This window comes from Gastrolobium bilobum, unplaced genomic scaffold (genome assembly GCF_033153095.1).
Source record: "Gastrolobium bilobum isolate Gb01-03AN ecotype WA unplaced genomic scaffold, APGP_CSIRO_Gbil_v1 utg270616, whole genome shotgun sequence".
Taxonomy (NCBI): Eukaryota; Viridiplantae; Streptophyta; class Magnoliopsida; order Fabales; family Fabaceae; genus Gastrolobium; species Gastrolobium bilobum.
The window spans coordinates 1-11,210 of NW_026897640.1; the positions used below are offsets into that span (position 1 = coordinate 1).

Genomic DNA, 11,210 nt, shown 5'->3' on the forward strand with positions numbered 1-11,210 from the left:
AAAACAATATGTCAATGCATCTTAGCATACAACTCAGCATTTTAATCCAGATAGTCAACATAGCAAGAGGTTCAAAGGAAACAAATAACTAACTAGAAAATAAAATAATAGAAAAAACTCTACATTGGGTTGCCTCCCAATGAGCGCTTGTTTAACGTCACGAGCCTGACAGTTACCTCTTTCAAGTATTGTTTTCTTTGAGAGACAGAGTATCGGTGTCTCTCTCACAGGTCCTCCTTTTGGCGACATTCAAACTCTGGTAATCCACACACATCCTCCAACCAGTTATAATTATGGTTGGAATTAGTTCATTTTTTTCATTGTGGACCGCAGTGACACCTCTCTTCTTCGGAACAGTCTTCACTGGACTTACCCAACCAGTATCTGAAATCGGGTAAATTATACCAGTATCAAGAAGTTTCACCACTTCCTTTCTCACCACCTTCTTCATTATAGGATTAAGCCTCCTTTGAGGTTGCCTCACTGGTTTGACATCTTCCTCCATGAGAATTTTGTGGGTACAAAAAGAAGGATCTATACCCTTCAAATCAGAAATGGACCATGCTATAGCGGTCTTGTGTTCCTTCAGAACTTCTATCAACCTTCTTTCCTGCTCAGAAGACAACCCCTTATTAATGATGACAGGGTAAGTCTCCTCATCACCCAAGAAGATGTATTTAAGAGTTTCAGGCAGCTCCTTTAACTCTACTTTTGGGGCACCATCTTCTTTGTCAGAATCCTTCTTCTCAAGAACCTCAAACACAACACTCTTTTCTTCCTTAACAGGAACAATATCACGTTCCTCAAGTTCTTCATCAAGGTCCTGACTAGAAGATTTCTCTTCTTTCACTTCTTCTTCTAAAATATCAAGTCTGAAACAATCACCTTTATTAGAAGCTTGTCTCATAGAATCAAAGACATTGATGGTGATAATCTTATCATTCATTCTTAACTCGAGATTCCCTTGTTCAACATCAATCATACCCTGAGCAATAGCCAAGAAAGGTCTACCCAACAAAAGAGGCATTTCAGTTTCCTCTTCCATGTCCAACACCACAAAATCTGCTGGAAATATGAATTTGTCCACTTTCACAAGGACATCTTCAATAATACCACTAGGCTTCCTTATAGATCTATCAGCAAGTTAAAGAGATACCAAAGTAGGTTTCAACTCAATGATCCCTAAGGATTTACAAACAGAAAGAGGCATCAAATTAATGCTAGCCCCAAGATCGCATAATGCCCTGCCAATTTTAGTGTTACCAATTTGAATAGGAATGTTGAAACTTCCAGGATCACAAAGCTTAGGAGGAAATTTTCTTGTAATAATAGCACTGCACTCCTCAGTAAATGCTACAGTTTGGCACTCTTGCAACTTGTGCTTCCTTGACAAAAGATCCTTCATGAATTTAGCATAGTTAGGCATACTAGCCATAGCTTTAGGGGTGTTCATCAACCGATCCAAACTGATTCAAACCGCGGTAACCGAACCGAAAAACCGAAAACCGAATAAACCGAAAACCGAAAAACTGAAAACCGATTAAAAATCGCAAATTTTAATTGGTTTGGATCGGTTTTTGGATGGGTTGATGAAAAACGATCCAATATATTAATTTTCCTTTACCTACTTGGGTATTTCCCTAATCATAGCCTAAAAATTTCTAAACCCAAGACCCATTAACCCATCAACTAAACCCAAGAAAAAATCTAGTCATATCTCATCAACAAAATTTTATCTTTGTAGAGCTTCATTTCTCATTGCCAAAATTAAAAAAATTATATTATAGTTTACTAATGCTTTTGTATTTCAAAAAAAAAAAATTTACAAAGCCAATATATACAAAAGATGTTATTTGCACAATAATCATGAAATAAATTTTAAGATTTTCAAAAAACCGAAACCGATCCAATCCAAACCGAATAAAATCGGATTGGATCGGATTGGATTTGAAAAAAAAATCAAAACCGAATGGATGATTATATGATCAAACCGATGAGATTGGATCGGATGATTTTTGCTTCCAAAACCGATCCAATCCAGACCGCGAACACCCCTACATAGCTTCAGCAAAGGGAATGTTGATACGCAACTTTTTGAAGATATCAAGAAATCTGTCGTACTACTGCTTCTGAGCATCTTTCTTGAATCTTTCAGGATAAGGTGTCATAGCTCTCACTTATCCAGGACTCATCTCAAATTTCTTCTTTTCAGCAACAATCGGTTGCTCTTCTTCTTCACCTTTCTGAAGAGGTTTCACAACCTTAGAAGGAATTTCAGCTTCTTTTTCTGGCTCCTCAACCTCATTAAGCTTCTAATTAGCTCCCACATTTATGTTTGGCTTTTCTGGAGATACCACCACTTTGCCACTTCTAGTTGTGATGGCCATACAATCTTCCTTTGGATTAGTAATTGTATTACTAAGGAAGGTACCTGGAGTTCTATCAGCAATTTGTTTAGCTAGCTGGCCAATTTGATTCTCCAAATTTCTGATAGATGCATTTGTGTTCTTTGTATTAGCTCTATTCTCCTCCATGAAAGCATTAGAATGCTAAGCCATTTGTCCTACTAGCTTCTCCAAATCAGAAGGTTCCCTGGTTTGGATTGGTGGAGGCTACAAATAGTTGTTAGATTTGAAATCAAGACCAGTTCCCTGAACCCTTCTTTGAAAATTATTACTTCTAGCAGAAAAATTTTGATTTCTTGGAATATTTTGCTGCAGAGGTCTTTGATCATACCAAATGCCATTCACCTGCATTTGTTGAGGAGGATCAGAAGACATCAAAGAAGGACATTCGTTAGACTCATAATTGTCCTAGCAATATTCACACACAACAGCAGCAGTTTTAGCCTGAACGCCAGAAATCTGCATCTTATCAAGTCTTGAAGTCAAATTTGCAATTTGCTGAGATAATAGCTTATTTTCAGCCAGCACAACATCATTTCCTTCCAGCTGAAGAATACCTCTCTTAGGGCTTAGATGACAACCCTTCATTTTTATTGGCGGACATTCTCTCAATCAGCTCAAGAGTCTCATTTGCTCTCAAGGATTTGATAGTACCACCTGCGACACCATTCAACACCATCCGAATGTCAGGTTTACAACCGTTGAAGAAAATTCTCACTTGGTTGCAAGAAGTCAAGTTATAATGAGGAAACCTCCTCATTAAATCCTTGAATCTGTTCCAAGCTCCACACACAGTTTCACCCTCTAACTGAGTGAAATTGGTAATATCATTTACCATCTGATTATATCTCTCCATAGAGAAGAACTCAACAAAGAACTTCTGAGACAAATCATCCCATGTAGGAATGCTACGTGCAAGCTGCCTTTCCAACCAACTAAGAGCCTTTTCCTTAACAGCAAAAGGGAACAACCGCAACCGGATTGCATCATTGAACACCTGAGGATGTTTGATTGAGTCACAGACCATAAGAAATCTGTCTATGAATCTATGAGGATCTTCCTTCTCCTCTCCTCCAAACTGGGCTCTCTCCACCAATTGAATAGTGGAGGATTTAAGCTCCCAATTATTGTTACCAATTACCGGATGAACAATGCTTGAGTTCGGCTTATTAAAAGCTGGAGTAAGAATAGTATCCATGAGTAGATTTTCTTCATCATTATTTGCTGCCAAGATAGGTGATTCAACTGGTATCTCCTGTGTCTCTTCAGACAGAGTATCAATTGCTTTGAATTCAAGATTTTTCCGAGCGAGTTTTCTATTTCTCTTTTCGGTCTTTGCAATCTCAGGATCAAATAAAAATTCTGCAGTCTTACCTCGCATACAACTCAGGAAAAAGATTTGCACTTTTCAAATAACACCAAAATAAAAAAAAATATTCACAAATTCCAATCTTAAAGATCAAGATTATATGATATAAGAAATGTCAATCCCCGGCAACGGCGCCAAAAACTTGATGCTCACCGGCAAGTGTACCGATCGCACAAGTAATATATAATGATAAGAAAGTATCGTTCTCCACAGGGATTGTGATCGAATATCAAATAATCGTCCTTTTAAGATGGAAGGAATTCAAATATGTATGAGAAATATTGTTGAATTGAGTAAAGATAAGAACTAAAATAAAAACGTATTTTTGGAATTTTTGTTGTGAAAAATAGAACAGAGATTAATTTTATAAAATATGCGAAGACATTGTAGCTAGAGTGCACTCACCATATGATCCCACCTTTTATTTTGGATAGATTTAAAATACTCATTTAAATAAATACTCAGATAATTTATCATCTAAAAATATTAAATAGCTAACCCTTAATTCCTTGCAAGGTTAACCCTTTAACCCTAATTCCTTGCGATGTTTCTCATGAAATTAAGCAATGAGCACGATAAATTAAACATCTGCCATAATATATACGTATATTCCTAGCACGCATACAAATTGTTATCCTACTCCCTTTCAAGATCAAAAACCCCAATATTCCTATCTAGGGTTCTTACCCTCAAACTATCATCAACTATTAGATTGATCAATTCTAACAAAGAAGATAGAAATTACGCACAAAGTAGAGATAAATATAAATATATAAAAGAGTAATTTTAAATCAATCCGTTGTAACAAGGAATCACACAGGGTTTGTGACCCTAACTACAATAAAGAGTACTAACCAACCATGATCATGGCTGATATAAAATTATAAAGGATAAAGATGAAAGAATGTAATTACAAAAAGAAGACTAAGAACAATCCTCTGTTCCTCTCCTCCTTCTGGAATCCTTGTTTTTCTCTGTCCTCGAAAGTGTTATGAATAAACCATCACAACGTTCTTTTTATAATCCTGGTTCTCTTCTTCCAAAATTGCCCTTTCAGAACACGATGATTTTTCTCGCAAACTGGCGCGGGATCGCACCACTATGGCGTGGAACTGCGCCACTTCTCTAGAACGTAGGCCTGCAACCTAACTGGCGTAGGATCGTGCCAGATCGCTCCACTTCTCTGGTAAGTGGCCCAGGGGAATCTGGTTGGCACAGGATCGTGCTATAGTGGCGCCAGATCGCGCCACTTTTCTGGAAAATGGCCCAGTCTCCACGGTGCAGCTCAGAACCCATGCCCGGGCAGATTCGCGCCAATAGTCTTTTGAAATTTCATTTTCTCTTTCTTTCTCCCTATATAAACACAACAAATAGGTGAGAAATATCATTGAAATGGAAAAGTCAACCTAATAAGCAAATATGTGAATAAACTTCTTTTTTATGACTTAATCGTTATCATTTTTAGCTTGGAAAACTACATCTGCCAAAGGCACATCAATGGCCTAGATAAGATATTTCATTAACTCCAAACTCACACTTGCTGAGTTTCACATAAAAAGCATTTTGTAACAAGCAATTCAAGGCTGTTTCGAGATGATGGACATGATCCTCCAATGAAGAACTATAAATCAACACATCATCGAAGAAAAAAACTACAAACTTCCTCAAGAATGGTCTAAAAATTCTGTTCATTGCTGCTTGAAACGTAGCGGGTGCATTAGTCAACCCAGATGGCATTACGTTGAATTCATAATGGCCCTCATGCGTTCTAACGACTGTTTTATGAATATCCTCAATTCTCATCCTAATTTGATGGTAGCCCGAACGTAAATCAAGTTTACTAAACACCTTAGCCTCAAATAATTCATCAAGTAATTCATCTGTGGTTGGTATAGGGAAGGCATCCTTCACTGTTATAGCATTTAAGGCACAATAATCTATGCACATTCTCCATGTATTATCTTGTTTCTTTACTAATAATACTGGTGAAGAAAAAGCACTATGGCTTTGTTGGATCCAACCCGAGGCAAGTAATTCAGAAACCTGTTTCTCTATTTTAGACTTGTGATGATGTGGATATCTTTAAGGTTTTACCTTCATAGGTTTGGACATATCCACCAGATTAATAGCATGATCCATACCACAAAAAGGAGGTAGAGACTTTGGTATCTCAAACACCTTTTGACATCTTACCAAAATATCCCACAAACTAACCGACACAATATCCTTCAACAATAAAAGATCAGGATTTACCTTTGTGTGTCCTGGTTCTGAATTGTGCACTGATAATGCATTGCAGACAGCTTCCCCGTTGCTTGCCTTAACTATCTCCTTTTCTGATTGAATACCCTTCAACATCACCATTTTATTTTGCCAAGTAAACTCCATGGAAAGGTCACCATAATTGTGAGTGACACGTCCCAAAGTCACCAAGTAGTGCATTCCCAGAACAATACTCAGATCATTTAATTCCACAACATAAAGGTCAATTTGAAAACAATGACCTTGAATTAACAATGGCACTTGAAAACACTTCTTTTCACAGAGTACGAAATCCCCATTTCCCATGAACACCCTCATCCTTGTAGTTTTCATCATTGGCAACTTCAATTCTTCTGCTAATTCCCTATTAATGAAGTTATGTGAACTCCCTGAATCAATTAATACTTATGTAAGAACCTGCACCGTTAATTAAGGACTTTAATTAATTAATTATGAGATTAATGAGATAATTCCATAATTGACCCTAATAATTACGAGTGAGCTTTAATAATTATAGTAAGTGCAGATACCTGTTCTGCTTCGCGGTATAAGTGCGTACCGGTGAAGTATCCCGAAAAATTATAAGAAATGCATGAATATTCCTAGATTAATATTTAGGACTAGTATGTCAAGTTTGTAGTCAAAATAATGAGAACTGGTGTCGGAACTAATACCGACAGCGAGAAAAACGCGTACCGGAAAAGTGTTGCAAAAAAATAAAATAAAAATATAAAAATTCATAGAAAAATATCTAGGTTAAGAATCTTAAATTTTGGAGCTAAACGAAGAGCAGAACTAATTAAACTAATACTGCTAGTTTAACTTAAATGACTATATAAATAGAAAAGAAGATCAAAACCCTAAGTATTTTTGAAAGGACTCAGCAGCTGAGTGTGGCAGCCATTTGGGGGTTTTCTTGGAGATTTAGCTTTCTCTCTTGGAAAGTCTCCAAAGTGTTCATTTTTCTACTCTTCTCCTCCATTGAAACATCACCCAACCATTAAAACTCTAGTCTTGTTGAAGGAGAACCCATTGTTGAAGGATTTGGGTGCTTTCTCAACCTCTAAAGCTTTTTTTTTCTGTTCTCAAAAGGATACAAGGTAAACTTAACTATCCCCTTTGTAAATCCATAAATTGGTTATAATCCTTGTTATATGTTACTGTTACAATAGTATTTTGAGATTCACTGTGCGCTACCTCTTCTTCTGTTCAATGGCCATTTGTTTTGTCACTTTAATTTTATTTGTTTGCGTGATTTCAAAATGAAAGTCTGCACATTTTTACATGAAATCGGTCGCTATTAGTCATTGTAGATAATCCATTTTCTAAAACCGTGATGGTTGAAGTTGTTATATATATATATATATATATATATATATATATATATATATATATATATATATATATATATATATATATATTATATGTCAACGTTATGAACCCAGGGAGTCATTACTACTTATATATATAGATATTGTTACTAGTTATTCAACGCATACTGGTCTTGGAAGTCATCTAATGTGAATAGTTATATTGTTACTAGTTATATATATATATATATATATATATATATATATATATATTATTGTGGCTATATATATATATATTTATAAGATAATAATTATCTAAAATTAAATAAGTTAAATATTATGTCTCAGAAAAGATCTCTAGGTTCAAAATGAAAAAGAAAATAATATCCGATTGCCTTGGAATTTTAGAATATGTATATTGATACTGTGATGGTCATTGAACCAGATCTGTGAGTGCATTGGATTCTATTTGTGGTGTAGACCCTTGTGATACCGAGTTCGAGTCAAAGGGGCATACATGTACAAGTAAGCTTTCGTGTCCTCGGTTTAGCCATTGTGTGGTTCCACTATACCCCATGGGGGAATGGTTTATATGCATGATGTGTTTACATGCTTTGATAATTGAAAATGTTGTTGAGCTTTATGTGCAATTGCTTATAATATGTATTTGTTGTTCCACTTTGACGGTTAGCCTGAGTATGTGGCGTCATACAAGACGGTGACACTGTGGGTGGGTGCAAGTGGCGTCTTGCATTAGTGTGGGTAATAGACGTATTCCTGCATTTCTCTGGCCAGTAGATTAGTATTGACACACATGACATGATTATCTGCTGCATTACACTATTTTGGAACTTATACTTTTTAAGTGTTTTTGGAACTTATACTGCACATGTAAGTGAGCTTGGGGTGGAAGATCATTGAGGACCCCTTGCCTTACTGAGAATTCTGTTTAGAGATCTCACCCCACGTTTGGGGCGCTTATTTCAGGTTCAGGTAACCCAAGGGTCGAGACCTCTAGCGGCAGGAGGCCAGAGCTTAGCTGATATTTCTGCCTATGCTATTTATGTTTGGATGCTGGATGATATTTGTTGCTGTTATGCTATTAGTTTCGTGTTATGGATTTTGAGCTGAGACTCTGTTGATTATGTTGCTATTTGGTGAGTATGGGGATTGTCCATGCCACATTGACTCGACTTTAAGTTTTTAGTTGATTCGAGTTGTATAATTATATCAGGATTATGTCCGGACTATATGTTGTAGACCCGTGACTTAGATACTCACTTATTTATTCATGGGGTATTTTCAGTTAGCTGTCTTTTGCAATTTACATACAAGCGATGTTTTATGAAATTGATTAATTAATTAACTTGGCTAAGTTAATGATGTCATAATTGAAAAGTAAAAAGTTATTCCGCATATTTTAATTAAGCATGGCTTAATACGATGACATGTTAACAAACCGGGTTAACACGGGGTGTTACATTTTATGGTATCAGAGCACTTTCTAGGAAAAAGCATGTATGTATTGCAATAACTAGGATGTTTTGTTGCGAGTCTGTCTTGTGTTTCTTTCGGTTGGATTTTGCTATGATAATGCATATGTGACCACGTTACGTGGGCCTGATCAACTCATTCTTTGTGTAACTTGTGCAGAGTCATGGTACTGTCTAGGAGGAACCGCGAGACTACTGAGGATCAGCTGGATCCTGTCCTGGCTGCATTGGCTGATATGCAGGCGGCTCGACTAGCCGACCAGGAGGCCATAAGAATGGCAAACCAGGCTATGCTGGATGCCGTCAGAGAGGCGAACAGGAAAGCCACTGAGGATGTTTTGGAGGCGAACCTCCTGGCGAACATGACCATGATGAAGGTCATGTTGGAGGAGATGAGGGTTGGTCCTGCTGTTGGTCAGTTCCCTCAGCCACCACCACCATTGCCGCCACCACCTCCACCTCCACCTCCACCTAGTCTGCAGGACGACAGCTAGAGCCATGTTGAGGGCACTGATCATGTTACTGGGGTGATGGAGCCCTATATGGAGCCTGTTGAGGATCGCGATGTGTTAGACCGTCGGCTTAATGCTTTCCGCAAGCATAAGCCACCTTCCTTTGATGGGTCGTATGATCCAATTGCTGCGGCGAGATGGCTACAGGCGTTGGACAAGATTTTCCGGGTTATGCAGTGTACAGATCCGCAGAAGCTGATGTTCGCCACATATATGCTGGAGGGCTATGCCTATGAGTGGTGGATGAACACCTCTCACGCTTTTGAGATGCAGGGTCGTGTTATGACATGGCCATTCTTCGATGATTGCTTTCTGGGTCGGTACTTCCCGTATGATGCGCAGGAGAGGAAGCAGGGGGAGTTTGACAGGTTGGTATAGGGCTCGTTGTCTGTTGACGAGTACCTGGCCAAGTTTAATGAGCTGGTGAAGTTTGCACACTTTCGGATGGCGATGTCCACTCTGACTTTTTTGGCTGCTAAGTTCCGTAGGGGACTTAGTGAGGAGATAGCGGTGCCTCTTGCTGGGGCGGCTTTGAGAGATTTTGGGACACTGGTGCAGCAGTGTCAGGACATCGAGGATGTCTGTCTGACGAGTAAGTCCAAAAGGGCCAAGATTGCCGAGACGAAGGGAACGAGTAGTTCCACTTCCTAGAAAGACAGGAAGTTTGTTGGAAAGGGCAAAAGGAAACCGTTTGTGGCTAGGCAGGCGCCTGGCCAGTTCAAGATGACTTCTTCGTAGCAGGGAGGATTTGCTAGGCCTCCTTCTACCCCTAGGTGTTCGGGGTGTAGAAAGGAGCATGCAGGACGTTGTGCTACAGGGTAGCTGATCTGTTTTCACTGTGGCAAGGAGGGCCACTACTCTAGAGATTTCCCGTCGTCGACGAAGAGAGCTGCTGCAGTTCAGGCAGTTCCATTGCAGATGGTTCCCCTTCCACCTACTTTGTCACCTGTAGTGCCACCTGCTTCTGGACATGTGTATACGTTGGACCGTCAGCAGTCGGACCGAGCTTCGAACCTGGTTAGAGGTACTATTTTCATTGGTGGAATTGTTGTTGATGCTTTGTTTGATTCCGGGGCTACGCATTCTTTTATTGCAACCCCGATTGCTGTGGGGCTTGAATTGCCCAGTGCTGTGCTTTCTCCACCGTTGCGGGTGACCACCACTATCGGAGAAAAGTGTGATACCTCCACTGTGCATCGAGATGTCGTGTTTCAGTGGGATGGCCGTGACTTCTCGGTAGATCTGATAGGATTGTCGATAATTTAGAGATCATCCTTGGCATGGATTGGTTGTCCAAGAACTGTGTTATGATTGACTGTTGTGCGAAGCGTGTGGTGATGTCTCCGTGTGATTCCACATCTAGTTCCTCTCCATATATTTCATTGCTGCAGGCTAAGAGAGCTTTGAGAGCAGGGGCATTCGGTTATGTCATGTTGGGAGGTTTGGTGGGTGGGACACATGAGGATATCACTGGCATTCCTGTGGTGGGGGAATTCCTCGAGGTGTTTCCTGAGGAGATTCCTGATTTTCTGCCACAACGGGAGATAGAGTTCTCTATTGACTTGTTGCCTGGGGTAAGGCCTATTTCATTAGCTCCATATCGGATGTCGCCACAGAAGTTGGCAGAGCCGAAAAAGCACATTGAGAATCTTTCAGCGAAAGATTTCATTCGACCGAGTGTGTCTCCGTGGGGAGCACCTGTCATCTTTGTTAAGAAGAAAGATGGGACCATGCGATTATGCACCGACTACAGACAATTGAATAAGGTGACAATCAAGAACAAGTATCCCCTACAGCGTATTGATGATCTGTTGGATCAACTTCAGGGTGCTTGTGTGTATTCGAAGATTCATCTCCGG

At 39.2% G+C, this 11,210-nt stretch overlaps 1 non-coding gene across 1 annotated transcript; it reads left to right on the forward strand.

Annotated features, from left to right (window-relative positions):
* The first annotated feature begins 3,139 nt into the window (after positions 1 to 3,139).
* Positions 3,140 to 3,245, forward strand: LOC133308929 (small nucleolar RNA R71). The gene has a single exon (XR_009751239.1). It is a non-coding gene; the product is annotated as a small nucleolar RNA R71 (small nucleolar RNA).
* The last annotated feature ends 7,965 nt before the right edge of the window (positions 3,246 to 11,210 follow it).